Below are 12243 nucleotides of genomic sequence, written 5' to 3'. Positions count from 1 at the left end.
TGCTTTCCTCCCAAAGTATAAATGATCATTATCACATATTATACCTACATATTTAATCCTTAACATCTGCATTTGAGATGTGTGTGTGTGTGCATGCACATGTGTAATGATAGGACTTGGCACATTAGTTAGATAACCAAAAACTGTGATCACTTCTGGTTCTATTGTACTAACAGACAAATTGACTACAGCTGGCAACAATTTTGAAAAGAATTCAAGGACATATTATTTCAAATACAAGTGTATACAATTACATAATGATTAAACACCAAGAGAACTCCACCCATTCAACAAAATATTTATTGTAAACATTAAGCAAAGAGAAATATTCATGCACTAAAATTCTAAGTCTGGCCTCTTCTACTCATTAGATAGGTTGTTAATTTAGGCAGTATGTGCATTTTAATTAATGCTAATACTTGTTTAAACCTTCATGCTGATAATACATATGTAATTTTGATAAAAAATAAACATAACTTTCAATTTTTCTTCAAGAATACAACTCTCAAAAACCCTATAGGATTGTTTCACAGAAACAGACAAGCTGAATCTATAATTTTTCTCAAATGTGAAGAAACTAGAATAGCTAGAACAATTCTGAAAAAGAAGAAAGTTTAAGAATTCGCAATAGTTGATTTCAAGATCATTATAATGCTGCTAATCCAGATAGAGCAATATTGGTCAAAGGAAAGATATGTAAACCAATGGAATAAAATATAAATTTCAGCAATACTTCCAACAATGGTCAGTTGATTTTTTCTAATTAATAAACTTTACTTTTAGAACAGTTTTAGATTTATAGAAAAATTCACCAGATATTATAGAAACTCCAATATGTTCTCTACTCCTCCCAACCCTGCATACTTTCCCCTATTTTTGATATCTTACAGTAGCATGGTACATTTATTATAACTGATGAACCAACATTAGTATTATCTAAAGTTCATGGTTTACATAAAGACTTTAAATGTTTGCTATGAGGCCAGTATTACCCTAATAATAAAAAGACAGAAATAGAAGTAACAAAGTCTGCACCTATAGACCAATATCCCTCAGAAATATAAATGCAAAGAAAAATAAAGAAAAACTGAACTTCAACAAAAATCTACCAAACCAGACCCAGCAATGTATACAATATATAAAAGTATTATATCCTATCACCAAACAAGTTTCAAGTGAGGAATTCACAATTGGTTCTCCTAAGAAAATCAATCAATGTAATAACCACATTTACAGAGTAAAAGTAAAAACAACAATAATCTCAAATGATGGAAAAAAAGTTTGACAAAGTTTTTTTTCATGATAAAAACACTAAAAATAAACCAACTGGGAATACAAGGGAACTTTTTAACCTGACAAAAAAATCTGTGAAAAACTCATACCTAACATCATATTTAATGGTGAAAGACTAAAAGATTTCCTTCTAAGGTCAAGGTAAGTATGTCCACTCTTGCTACTTCTACTCAACATTGTACTGAATGATCAAGCCAGGGAAATTAGGGCAGGGAAAGGAAATAGAAGACATCTGAATGGACAGAAGAAAGTAAAACTTTCCATTCACAGATTATACAAACTTGTATATAGCAAATCTTCAGTAATCTAAGGGGAAATCTATATAATAAATGAATTCAAAGAGGCTGCAGAATACAAAATCAATATAGAAAAATCAATTGTATTCCTTACACTGGCAATGAGCAATCCAAAAGTGCAATCCAAATGAGCAATCCAACAATTCAATTTACAGTAGCATTGAAAACAATAAAATACTTAGAAATTAATTTAATAAAATGAATGCAAGATTTATAAACTGCAAACTTTAAAATGTTGTTGAAAGAAATTATGGATGGCCTGAGTAAATGGAAATACATTGGTATTCATGGACTGGAAGACTTAGTTTTGTTAGCAGGTCTGTTACCCAAAGTTATCTACATATTTCAAAATAAGCCATATCAAAATTGAAGATTACTTTCTGATAAAATCAACAAACTGTTCCTAAAATTCATAGGAAATTTCTGGGGACACTGAAGAGCCAAAACAAGCTTGAAAAAGAACAGAGTTGTAGGAATCACATTTTCTGATTTTAAATCTTTACTAGAAATATTCAGTAATCAAAAGCATGTGTTATTTTTATACATGGATAGACATATAGGTTAACAAGGAAATTGAAATCAGAAATAGACCTTTACATTTATTCATTGATTATTTTTAACAATGGTATTAGGATTCCACACAAATGCTGCTGTGCCAACTGGTTATCTACATACAAAAAGATTTATTTTGGACCAATACCTCACAACATATATAAAAAATATCCCAAACAAATCAAAGATATAATGTAAGATCTAAAACTATATAATTAGTAGGAGAAAACATAAGTGTTAATCTTTGTGACCTTGAATTGGGCAAGGTTTCATACATACGAACACAATGCAGAACAAAAAAGAAAAAAATTGATAAATTAGACTTCATCAAAATTCTTAAAAACTGTACTTCAAATTATATTATCAAGAAAGTGTACATTTAACCCATAGAATGAAAGAAAATATTTGCTAATCATATATCTGATAAGAGATTTGAATCAAGAATATATATAGGTGAAATAGGTGATGGAAAAAAATTCTGAGAATGTGTGATGTCTGGGAGATTTTTACGTAATGTATACACATGTCAAAACTCATCAAGCTGGACACTAAGATTTGTGCATTTTATTATACATACCTTAATATAAAAATTAAAAAATTTTAAAGAATATATGAAGTACTCTTACAACAAAACAATTTTAAAAAACCAGTAAGAATATACAAAGGATTTGAATAGATATTTCCCCAACGATAAACAAATGGCTGATAAGCACACAAAAAGTTGCTCAACATCAGTAGGTATAAGGGAAATGCAAATAAAACCACAGTGAGACAACTTTGTACCAATTACTATAGTTCTAATCGAAAGGTCAGAAATAACAACTGCCTGCTATGATATGGAAAAACTGGAACCCTAATATATATGTTGGTGAAAATTTTAAATGGAACAGACACTTTTGAACAGTTTGTTAGTTCCTCAAAAATTTATACACAGGGTTACTATACGACCCAGCAATTACACACCTAGGTATACACCCAAGAGAAATAAAAACGTATATCCACAAAAAACATGTACATGAATGTGCATAACAGCATTATTCATCATAGCCAAAAGCTGGAAACTACTTGATATCCAACATACTACACACACAAACACACACACACATACGTAATACTGAAATCTCACTTCACATCTATTAGAATGACTAAACTGCAAAAGAAAAAGAAAATATTGACAATATCATTCACCAGTAAGGACACAGGCAACTGGAATGCTCAGGCATTACTGATTGGAATCTAACATTGTATAGACATTTTTGATGTGAATTGTTGGCATTTCTTTCAAAGGTAAACATATATTTACTCTATGGCCCAGCAAACCCAATCCTAGGTATTTTTCCAAAAGAAATGTGAAACTTATGTACATACAAAAACCTGTGAACAAATGTTTATATCATTTTTATTCATAATTACCCCCAAATGAAACAATCAAAATGCTCTTCATTTAGTGAATGGATAATAAATGTGATAATTCCATTCAATATTACTGAGTAATAAGAAAGAAATGTATTACTGACACACACAACAACATGGACACATTTAAAATGTGATATGTTAAGTGAAAGAAGGAAGACTCAAAGACTACATAGTATGTCATACAATTAAAATGACATTCTGGAAACAGATTGGGGGAGAGTTTGATTAAACAGACATAAGAAAACTTTTGAGGGGATATTGGAATTATTGTGTATCTTGATTGTGGTGATATTTAAACAAATTTATATGTTTGTCAAAAATCAGAGCAGAGCACTGTTTATATACTAAAAGTTCTGTATTTCACCATATATAAAGTATGTCAACAATAAATCAGTAATATACATTTTTATTCCATTTTATAAATTATATGTAAAAGTCCAAAGTTGTGATGTCTTAATAATGTAAATCTTTTATTAAGAAAGTAAAGTGCTTATTAAAACTGAAAATTATTTAGCTTATTTTCAGTTTTAATAAGCACAGATAAAATCAATACATTTCTGATACATCAGAAACAATAAGAAAACAAAATAAAAATGTATTGTTCATAAAGTAATTATATGCATTATATAATACCTGTGAATAAAATATCTGTTATGAAAACATACAAAATTATGATAAATATAAAAATATTTTCTATGATAAATTATATAACAAAATAAATGCCTCCTCTCTCATAAGTTATACTGTTCTGGTTTTGATTGCATAGTATTTGATTTTAAATTTATTCCAATCAAAATCCCAAAGAGATATTTTTTAGAACTTAATTAAATCATTCCAGGACTGACCAATAAGCAGGTAAGAAAAACGGAATATGTTGAAAGTGAAAACTGTGTAAGGAGATATATGACCAGAGGCAAAACAAAGCACAACTCTAAAATAATTAAATCAGTATGTTATAGAACTAGGAATTTACAAGCAGATAAGGTAAAGCCCTAAGACAATAAAATTATTTTAATATATTCTTGAGAAATAAGTCCTCATGCAATAAATAAAAGAAGTAAAAATAATTATCAGGTAAAAAAATTTAAGTTTTTAGTTTTCATTCTTAAAGACCATTTTACAAGAAAAAATATATAAATATCTTTTTGTTCTTGGGATTTGGAAATTTTTCCTAGATCTAATGTGACAAGAAAACATAAACGATCTCTTGATGGATATGATATGGAAAGTAGGTATGATTAACCCCTTATTTTTAAATATCTTGAAATTTGGTAATTTTCCAAATATTAAAATAAAAGTGAAAATCTGATTTTTTAAAATTTGCAATTTGCATGGAAGCATCATTATCAATATGTTTAACATAATTATGATTCAATTTCATATCTATGAATACCTAAATGATTATAGATATATACTATAAATATATTAATTATAATGTATCTATTAAACTAACCAAAATGATTGTAAATAAAATCACCTTGTTAGAGAAAGTACTGATACTGTAGGCTGTCATAACTGTTAATATTTTAATTCTTTTTCTAGTCATTATTCTTAAGGAAAATTATTATAAATGTACATTTTTTACATAAAATATGTTTACAATAGAAGTAATTATGATGGCCAATAATTCAAAAATCTTTAATACCTAACAATTGAATTTGGGGAAGAAATTACATTAAAAATAAAGTACAACAATCAATACAAATTGTTTTCTTCAAAAATATGGTAATGTTAATAATTTTAAGGTTAAAAATGACTATAAAACAGTGCAAACAGAATACTATTCTGTCAAAGTCTGTATATATTTTTTATCTATTTACCTTTCCATATCTATTTATAATATCACTATCTATACAAGCAGATACAGTAACACCCCTTTTTTTGTTTAAAGATAAAAATCATTGTTTGAAACATAAGTATTCATATTATATAAATGGGATACTGCATAGTTGATTATAGCTAGTGTTGCTAAGAAGGTGATAATTTAAGGGTATGGAAAGGAATTAAAGTATTAAATGATAAATTACAACAGTTTTAATCCATGATTAAATCCATGGGTTATTGTAAGGCAACATTTTTTAGGTTGTAGTTTACAACTATTAGTGGGTTCGGAAGTCAATTTAGTAGTTGACAACCAATTTTAAAAATACATAATTACATAGAATGGCCTAGACTAGAATAGAAATATCAGTGTTTGCATTGCATAAGCTTAAACATTGTTTCATGAAATTCTTACACTATTTAACATACAGATACCAATAGATGCAGATAAATGGACACTTGCGAAGAAGTAAAATATTTTTCATAGTGAGGTCAAAATAAAAAATATCTGAAAGATATTAACATTCTGGCCTGTGCAAACAAAACCAAAACACACACACACATACACAAAAAAATATTTCATGGCATGTGAAAATTATAAGAAATTCAAGTTTTAGGTTCCATAAATAAGTTTTGTTAGGGCACAGTAAGGCTCTTCATTTACATATTGACTATGATGTTTTGCATTACAATGATGGAGTTGCTTTGTTGCAACAGAGAATGCATAGCCTATAAAGCCTGAATATTTACCATCAGTTCTTTCACAGACTTTTTTTTTTAACCATGGATTAGACAGTAAATATTTATCAGGAAAATTAAGGAAAAGTTAGAATAATAGCTTAGGGAGTTTCTGTAAATATGTGTGGATTTATAAAATAATCAGATGAATGTATTTGTGAGCCTTAAAACTGAAAGACAGCAAATTTTAAAAAGAAGGAGTCAGAATTATAATATTATTATACAAATCCCTGGAATGTTAATTGCTAATTTAAAATTAATAAACACAAAAAAATAAATTACACAGTTTATGTAAAGTGTGCACTGCATTTATTTTTTGAGCAACTACTGTATTCCAAAAGTTGTGCTGACAAAAGTAAATCAGATATAAATCTCTATACATATTTAATATGGTTGAAACAATCAGTATTTCCAGTAACACTTACTCATAATTTATAATTTTGACAGTTTCCCAGGGACCACAATCACATCTACTGGCATTTGAGGTATGGGGTTACTTCCAATAATTCCAGCTAATTTCAGGTTCATTTTATTACATTGCTTTACACAAAGGACCAATTTCTAAGTAAATGAAATATAAAAATTATGGACAAAAATCTATGAGCAAGAGTTATACACCCATATTCATACTAAGACTCATTACCTGACCCAGTGGCCAAAGAAAAAAGCATTTTGAATAGTATGGATTATGACTTCCAACTTCTCGGTGGCTCCTTCCTACTCATGCTGTTGACTGCTGCTAGTTCTTTCAAAAGTTGAGATAGGTTGTGCTGTCAACTGGAAACATCTGTTCCAAATCTTCCTCTCTGGCTCTGCATTTCCAGGTTGGATGGAGACAGAGATAAAAGGAGAGAGCCCAGGAATCAGAATTTTTTGCAGAGAACACTGCATTTTGTGCATATCCCCAGACTGGGAGGCAGGCAAATCTGCATTCTAACCCCTGATCACCACCTAACCAGATGTATAAGTTTTTGTAAATCGTTTAATTTCTTAGGACTTTAATTTCCTGCTAGAAATGAGATTACTGCAAGTGGCCTATCTTTTCTCAGTTTTAAACTTATTTTTAGTTGACCATAAAAAATATTACCTGTTTGTTTAACACACTTTATAAACAGATTCAAAGAATGAAGTTTATTAGCACCATAGTATATGGCATATGTGATAATGTCATATAGAAAAGTTCTGCACATTATCTTGTATTTTCCAAAATAATAATAATAAGTTTTGAAGCATTAGTGGAAAGTTTTATAAGCATAAATGAAAAAGATTTTATAAGCAAATGAATGAATTGTGACAGGATTGAAAGATCAGTATATGTCAAAACAACTAACCTGTAAGACTGAGATTTATTATCTTCAGTTAAGAATCATATTAGATGAACTAAATATGAATTTTTTCTATATTTATCCATACATATACAAACTCTACTGGAATTTATTTGGTCTAATTAATGGAGTGTAGTCATCCAAAATCTAAAGTTACCCTTAGAAATATAAGCCATTTTTATTGTTTAAGACATTCTTCGCACTATTTGTGACATGTAGAAGTCATGTCCTAGAATTTAAATTTAGACTATTAGCCATACAGAGAAATAATAAAATAGCACCAGACTTCTAAATCATAAAATGAATTTTTAAAAATGCTATTTTATCTTTATTCAGATTTTTCCCTTCAATATTGAATTCCTTGATAATAAACTTTGTAGTTTAAAAGGAGAAATATGAGCTTCTAGAAAATCTGCTGCTTTTTAGACAATAGGGAAATCACTGGTACACATATATTATCAATCTATTGAACTATGCCTTTGGTCATAAATGCATATTTTATTAATAGTATTAATATTGACCAAATAAGTCTACAGAATTAATTTCTAAGGTTAGCTATTCCCTCTCATATTTCTCCAAACTGTACATGTTTTCCATATTATGTAATTCTGTTAAATTTTCATTAATCTTCAGGAATTTTTCTTTTCTGTACTTTCAATTTACTTAAGAACTATACCAGAATATTCATGATTTATTCCCATAATCTTGTATACCTTGTTTTTAATTCCCTCTAGTGTGTGCTACATATTTGACCTGAAATAGGGACTTAAATAAATGCCAACATTTCCAACTATAGACACTTTTGTTTTTATTTGAAAATTTTAAAATTTGTCAGAAAGTTCTTTTCAAAACATGGACCATCATTTTTAAAACCTTAAAAGCAGTAAGAGAAATTAACAAGTCAATCTCAATTACAAATGCATCAAAAGGAATGAACAAATCTAAGAACAAACCTTGAAAGACCTGTACTCTCACAAGTACAAGACAATGATGAAAGAAATTGCAGAAAACACAAATAAATGGATATTCCATGCACACAGATAGAGAGAATCAATACTGTTAAAATGGCCACAGTGACCAAAGCAATCTACAGATTCAATGCAAACCCTATCAAAACACCAATGGCACTTTTCATAGAATTAGAGCAACTAATCCTAAAATTTGTGTGGAACCATAAAAGCCTATGAATAGGGGAGCAGATCCAAGATGGCGGCGTGAGTAGAGCAGCAGAAATCTCCTCCCGAAACCACATATATCTATGAAAATATAACAAAGACAACTCTTCCTTGAATAAAGACCAGAGGACACAGGACAACATCCAGACCACATCCACACCTGCGAGAACCCAGCGCCTCTCAAAGGGGGTAAGATACAAGCCCCAGCCTGGCGGGTCCTGAGCGCCCCTCCCCCCAGCTCCCAGCCGGAGGAGAGGAGTCAGAGCGGGAGGGAGAGGGAGCCCAGGACTGCTGAACACCCAGCCCTAGCCATCCAGACCAGAGCGCAGACACAGTGAATGTGCAGGGTCCTGCATACTAGGGAAACAGGGCAGCAAGAATGGTGAGCAGGTACTGGAGGCCGGCGCCAGATGAAAAAAGAAAAGCGAGCGGTCATCTTTTTTTTGTTGTTGTTGTTGTTTTGTTGTGGCGAGTGCTTTTTGGAAGTCTTAAAGGGACAGGGACCCCAATACTATGGAAACAGGGCAACAAGACTGGCGAGCGGGTATTGGAGGCCGGCGCTGGAGAACAAAAGAAAAGCGAGTGGCCATTTTTTTTTTTTTTTTTTGCTGTCGTTTTGTTGTGGTGATTGCTTTTTGGAAGTCTTAAAGGGATAGGGACCCCAATACTAGGGTAACAGAGTAGCAAGACCAGTGAGCAGGTGCCTGAGGCTGGCGCCGGAGAATAAAGAAAAACAAGCGGCCATTTTTTTTTTTTTTTTTTTTTTGTGGTCATTGTTTTGTTTTGGAGGGTGCTTTCTGGAAGTCTTAAATGGGCAGGGCGGGACACTTAGTCCAGAGGCAGGGAATCCAGGGATCTCTGGGCACTCAAATCCCCTGGGCTGCAGGGAGCCCGGAGGCCCCTTCCAGGGATAAATAGCCTCCCAGTCGCTCCCCCCCCAATGCAACTCCACCACATCAGAGCTGCAGCCCCAGCCAGGCCACGCCTACAGCAACAGCAGAGATAAACTCCATAGCAGCCAGAGAGGAAGCAGAAGCCCTGTCTGCCCGGGGCTACCCAGCACAAGCCACTAGAGGTCGCTATTCTCCCAGGAGAGGAAGGCCACAAAACAAAAAGAAGGGAAGTTCTTCCAGCCGTCACTCGTCCCAGCTCTGCAAACTATTCCTATCACCATGAAAAGGCAAAATTACAGGCAAACCAAGATAACAGAGACAACAGAGAGGGAGACAGACCTAACCAGTCTTCCTGAAAAAGAATTCAAAATAAAAATCATAAACATGCTGACAGAGATGCAAAGAAATATGCAAGAGAAATGGGATGAAGTCTGGAGGGAGATCACAGATGCCAGAAAGGAGATTGCAGAAATGAAACAAACTCTGGAAGGGTTTATAAGCAGAATGGATAGGATACAAGAGGCCATTGATGGAATTGAAAGCAGAGAACAGGAATGCATAGAAGCTGACATAGAGAGAGATAAAAGGATCTCCAGGAATGAAAAAATATTAAGAGAGCTGTGTGACCAATCCAAAAGGAACAATATCCATATTATAGGGGTACCAGAAGAAGAAGAGAGAGGAAAAGGGATGGAAAGTATCTTGGAAGAAATAATTGCTGAAAACTTCCCCAAACTGGGGGAGGAAATAATCGAACAGACCACGGAAATACACAGAACCCCCAACAGAAAGGATCCAAGGAGGACAACACCAAGACACATAACAACTAAAATGGCAAAGATCAAGGACAAGGAAAGAGTTTTAAAGGCAGCTAGAGAGAAAAAGGTCACCTATAAAGGAAAACCCATCAGGCTAACATCAGATTTCTCGACAGAACCCTACAGGCCAGAAGAGAATGGCATGATATACTTAATGCAATGAAACAGAAGGGCCTTGAACCAAGGATACAGTATCCAGCACGACTATCATTTAAATATGATGGCAGGATTGAACAATTCCCAGACAAGCAAAAGCTGAGGGAATTTGCTTTCCACAAACCACCTCCACAGGGCATCTTACAGGGACTGCTCTAGATGGGAGCACTCCTAGAAAGAGCACAGAACAAAACACCCAACATAAGAAGAATGGAGGAGGAGGAATAAGAAGGGAGAGAAGAAAAGAATCTCTAGACAGTGTATATAACAGCTCAATAAGTGAGCTAAGTTAGGCAGTAAGATACTAAAGAGGCTAAACTTGAACCTTTGGTAACCATGAATTTAAAGCCTGCAATGGCAATAAGTACGTATCTTTCAATAGTCACCCTAAATGTTAATGAACTGAATGCACCAATCAAAAGACACAGAGTAATAGAACGGATAAAAAAGCAAGACCCATCTATATGCTGCTTACAAGAAACTCACCTCAAACCCAGAGACATGTACAGACTAAAAGTCAAGGGGTGGAAAAACATATTTCACGCAAATAACAGGGAGAAGAAAGCAGGGGTTGCAGTTCTAATATCAGACAAAATAGATTTCAAATCAAAGAAAGTAACAAGAGATAAAGAAGGACACTACATAATGATAAAGGGCTCAGTCCAACAAGAGGATATAACCATTCTAAATATATATGCACCCAACACAGGAGCATCAGCATATGTGAAACAAATACTAACAGAACTAAAGGGGGAAATAGACTACAATGCATTCATTCTAGGAGACTTTAACACATCACTCACCCCAAAGGATAGATCCACCGGGCAGAAAATAAGTAAGGACACGGAACCACTGAACAACACAGTAGAGCAGATGGACCTAATAGACATCTATAGAACTCTACATCGAAAAGCAACAGGCTATACATTGTTCTCAAGTGCACATGGAACATTCTCCAGAATAGACCACATACTAGGCGACAAAAAGAGCCTCAGCAAAATCCAAAATATTGAAATTCTACCAACCAATTTTTCAGACCACAAAGGTATAAAAGTAGAAATAAATTCTACAAAGAAACCAAAAGGCTCACAAACACATGGAGGCTTAAAAACATGCTCCTAAATAATCAATGGATCAATGAACAAATTAAAATAGAGATCAAGGAATATATAGAAACAAATGACAACAACAACACAAAGCCCCAACTTCTGTGGGACGCAGCAAAAGCAGTCTTAAGAGGAAAGTATATAGCGATCCAAGCACACTTGAAGAAGGAAGAACAATCCCAAATGAATAGTCTAATATCACAATTATCGAAATTGGAAAAAGAAGAACAAATGAGGCCTAAAGTCAGCAGAAAGAGGGACATAATAAAGATCAGAGAAGAAATAAACAAAATTGAGAAGAATAAAACAATAGCAAAAGTCTATGAAACCAAGAGCTGGTTCTTTGAGAAAATAAACAAAATAGATAAGCCTCTATCCAAAGTTATTAAGAGAAAAAGAGAATCAACACAAATCAACAGAATCACAAATGAGAATGGAAAAATCACGACAGACTCCACAGAAATACAAAGAATTATTAAAGACTACTATGAAAACCTACATGCCAACAAGCTGGAAAACCTAGAAGAAAAGAACAACTTCCTAGAAAAATACAACCTTCCAAGACTGACCAAGGAAGAAACACAAAAGTTAAACAAACCAATTATGAGCAACGAAATTGAAACAGTAATCAAAAAACTACCCAAGAACAAAACA

This window comes from Manis pentadactyla, chromosome 6, assembly GCF_030020395.1.
Source record: "Manis pentadactyla isolate mManPen7 chromosome 6, mManPen7.hap1, whole genome shotgun sequence".
Classification (NCBI taxonomy): domain Eukaryota; kingdom Metazoa; phylum Chordata; class Mammalia; order Pholidota; family Manidae; genus Manis; species Manis pentadactyla.
This window is presented reverse-complemented; position numbering follows the sequence as displayed.